This window comes from Contarinia nasturtii, unplaced genomic scaffold, assembly GCF_009176525.2.
Source record: "Contarinia nasturtii isolate CC-2019 unplaced genomic scaffold, AAFC_CNas_1.1 Cnas_scaffold_187, whole genome shotgun sequence".
Classification (NCBI taxonomy): domain Eukaryota; kingdom Metazoa; phylum Arthropoda; class Insecta; order Diptera; family Cecidomyiidae; genus Contarinia; species Contarinia nasturtii.
Window position 1 is genome coordinate 9389458 of NW_022197544.1, and position 4251 is coordinate 9393708.

Consider the following 4251-nt stretch of genomic DNA (forward strand, 5'->3'; position numbering starts at 1 on the left):
AAACAAATTTTCTTTTTTTTTTTTTTTTTTTTTGGAAGTCACTTTTTGAGGCGAAAATCCCTAGCAAATCGAAAGAATTTTCTCCGCGAAAAACCTTAGCAAATCGGAAAAAAATCTCTCGGAACCAAAAACCCTAGCAAATTTAAAGAATTCTCCTCAATTTTCTACATTGATGACCTAAAAAAAAAAAAAAGGTCTTCACTTTTTTCATGAAAAACCCTAGCAAATTCGAATAATTTTCGCGAAAAAATGTTTCTCATCCAAATCACAGGAGGGGGTAAACCCCCCCCTACCCCACCCCTTCGCACATTACTGCATTACACACTCTCTTCTCACTCAATATACGTGTTTTATGCAAAAGTGTGAGAAGAGTGTGAGAAGGGAGTCGAATAAAACTATACGAAGAGTGTGAGAAGAGCGTGTACACTCTTCGAAAAGTGTATTATACTGACTTGGGTATAAGCATGAAAAAAATGTGAACGACCAGCCCAATCTGAAGCCAAACCGAGCCTCCTCGCCACAGCAAGATAAACGGATAGTCAAGTTGTTCGATGAAAATTTAGGTACGTCGTTGAGCCAAGGCTTTGAAAGGTTATACCATCTTAAAATAGACATCTCGCGCTCCACTGTCAAGAAAAGATTAGATGTGGCCGGTGTTCATTATCGCAGTACAGTGAAGAAACCACTTTTGACAGAAAACCAGAAGAAAAACGCATTGACAGGCAAACCAAAATTCAAAAAGAGATTGGAGCGAAGTTATATACACTGACGAGTCATTCTTTTGGCTGGTGAATAGCACTACCCATGCCTAGTCTAGAGCCGAAAAGAGAGTGGTCATCTCTGCACCGCTTGGAAAGAGGAAAATGACATTAAACAAATGGACTGGCCGCCACAGTCACCCGATTGCAATCCGATCGAAAATGTTTGGGCTATTATTATTAAGGCAAGGCTTCGTGGTAAAACACACCGCAACTTGAAGCAGCTCCGTTCATTGATTCAGTGCCAGTGTAAAGGTTTCCAAAGCGAATATGCGAAAATGTGAGCAAAAGTATGCCGAATAGATGTGCCCGTGTGATCAGGGCTGTTATTTTCACTCTGTCAGTGCACGCACACAGTAGTGTGCACACTCACACTCAATGTGCGTCGCACACAGTGCTTGTATTTTGAATGTGCACGCACACTTAGTTACAAATTTGCCAACCGCCAAAAATGTCAAACTTGTGACTAAGTGTGCGCGCACATGCAAAATACAAGCATTGTGTGCGACGCACATAGAATGTGAGTGTGCACACTACTGTGTGCGTGCACTGACAGAGTGAAAATTACAGCCCTGCGTGTGATCGAGAAGGCAAAAGAATGGATTAAATATTAATGTTTGGCGCCGTAGCTAAGATACTAAATAAAATGTATATAAAATAATTTTGTAAAACTCTTGAGTTTTATTATAAAAAATCAACCTCTCTCTATATTGAAACATACTGTAAATAGAATCATTTGTTTTTATAGCAATACAAAATTTTCATTCATTTGTTTTTACTTATATATTTTAGACAATAATTTATACACTATGCACTAGGGGGTTAACAAAATATGTACTACATTAATACAACCATATTATCATCATCTTAGATGATTCATCTAGACTTCAATATGCCTACGATATATTTCTAAAGTTTTACATTGTTACTTTATGCATTGTTTTCAACACAATTTTTTCCATCGGACGACTATTTTTTTTTTTCAAAAGATGGTTCAACGTTAAGAATATGCTTTGTATACAAAAATTTGAATGTTTTATTTGATTGTATATGACTCTGAAGTTCATGATCACATGGAAACTATAAAAAACTGAATTGACATAGTTAAATGTCATTACCGTGAAATGGAAAAAATTTGCTCATATTTACGAAAATATAAATCCGACTTATGCGTGCTTTCTGCAGATATATGTTTAAAAAAATGTATCAGTAAACGAACTGATGTACGTTGCACCATTCATTGTCATCACAAACGAGTTTTATTCTTTCCCATTTCATGTTATTCCACTAAAAATTCATTACAGCATAAAAATATACACAAATCCAATTTCAACTTATGCGGTGCTCAAAACCAAACGGGAATAGGAAGACAAAAAAAATGACGAAAAAAAAAGAGAACTCGCAACACATTCACCCTCTTCATTTATTCATAGAATCGCATTTTTAATATTGTACCGTTAAAATGAGTAAATGAGTATATCGGTAGCTTCCACCACTAATGCTACTTGGAACGCTTTCCAATGGATATATTTACGTTCGCTCCATATAGGGTAATAATGATGTGAAAACCACGACAAAAAAAAAGAACACACGCTTTACAAAGTATCGATATAAATACGTGTAGTTTAGTGAATGATTAATAAAAACCACGTACTTTGACCACAATTATCATTCTTTATAGAAAGTTGGAAAGTAATTCGCGGTAAAATTTCGTTCATCATGATTTCTTCTTAATTTTTTTGTTTTGTTGTTATTTTCGTCAAGTGTCTTTTCACGGACTTTATTAACGTATTTTTATCACAATATCTAAACACTGACTCTAGTACGCAATAAAACATTGAATTTCGAATATATATATATATATATATATAAATATATATATATTTAGTCCAAGTTTGATGTACAACAGATGCTCACGTAATTTTTTTTATTAGTGTACACAATACAAATTGGTAAAAACTTGATTTTATTCTGCAATAAAATATGCGTCGATTAATGTCAACTTGCTTGTTTTCGTTTGTTTTTCCTTGTTTTCCAAAAGATTTTTGCAAGAATGTCAAAACCGCAAATCTAATAATACCCCCTCACAAAAAAAAAAAACAAACAAACAAACTTAACGTGCCATGAACCATGCCATAGCATCTGTACGTTGTTTAAAGATGATCGAAGCAAAATTTTGTGTTTTTGTATACGTAATAAACCATTTGAGAAACTGTATGACTTTAATGTTGCATCAATAATATGCTTTGTTTTGACATGTTCAAAGTTTATGAGTTCTTTGATAACGTGCTTGTCACAATCGAAAATGAATCACATTTACTGTCCAACGAATCATTTCTTTCAGGTTTATGTTTGTGTGCTTGATATAACTTTGAACGAATTATGGTTGATTCTTATTAAAGGGGACCAAAGAATGCTTATCAAGTTTTAATGGTTGACACAAGTATATAGACGATTTACAGATGTTGATCAAAAGAATGAAGTGCTAGATGAGCTCGTCAAGTCTATAAGCGTGTCACCGCAAACATTTTAAAAAGTTGCTCTTTCACAATTGTCTTTAAAAAAAGATGCCTTAAGTTAAAATATCGCGATAATGAGCTGCGGTTAACTTAACAATGTCTTAGGATTATAATACGCCGTAGATGGGTCATGCGAATCACCTTTCGAAAATATGCTGTGCTAAGACACAATATACATTTTACTCAAAATAGATTTAAACGCTGAACAATATTCAATTTTTTTAATGGCCTATTGACATGATTTTTTTTTCAACATCCGTTTTTATGATGGATACATGAATATTGATAATACCACTATTAAAAAACGCCTTTGCAAAAAACATTTTTCTGTTTCAGTTTTTTCATTTTTGAAATAGACTTTTGTCGTTGAGTATGATATGTTGGAACTCATTCTGTTGGCAAAGCTGAACCTTCCAAAAATTGTTTTTACATTTTTCGGGCAGCCGTTGACGTCTATTGCTACACAGTAAAGTTCAATGGCATTCATAAGGGGTGCATGTTTGTTTACATTTAAATCTTATGAAACATCATTTATCCAACTAATTTTTTGTTTTGATTAAAAAAGATAGTTTTTCAATCAAATTTCAATACTGCCTATTTACGACTTATTAATTGAGGTTTAGTAAGTATGAATTTTGAAAAAAAATCTCAGAATTCCGATTTTGAGAATATCCTAGGTATAGTTCGAAATAAAAACAATATAGTATAGTTATGGTCTTTTAGGTCGTTCATACAAAATACAGGGAAACCAAACAAAAACCAAAACAAAATCACACATTTTTTCAAATTTTTGCATTTTTTTTAAATAAAAACATTGAAAAAGATTTGAAAGTTAAAAATTGAAAAGATTTCAAGAAAATAATTAATTTGAATCATCAGAATAATTTATATGAGAGCGTTTTTTTCGCATTTTGCACACAACACAGTGATTTTCGAATGTTCGCCGCATACATTTTTATTGCATTTGTCGCAAC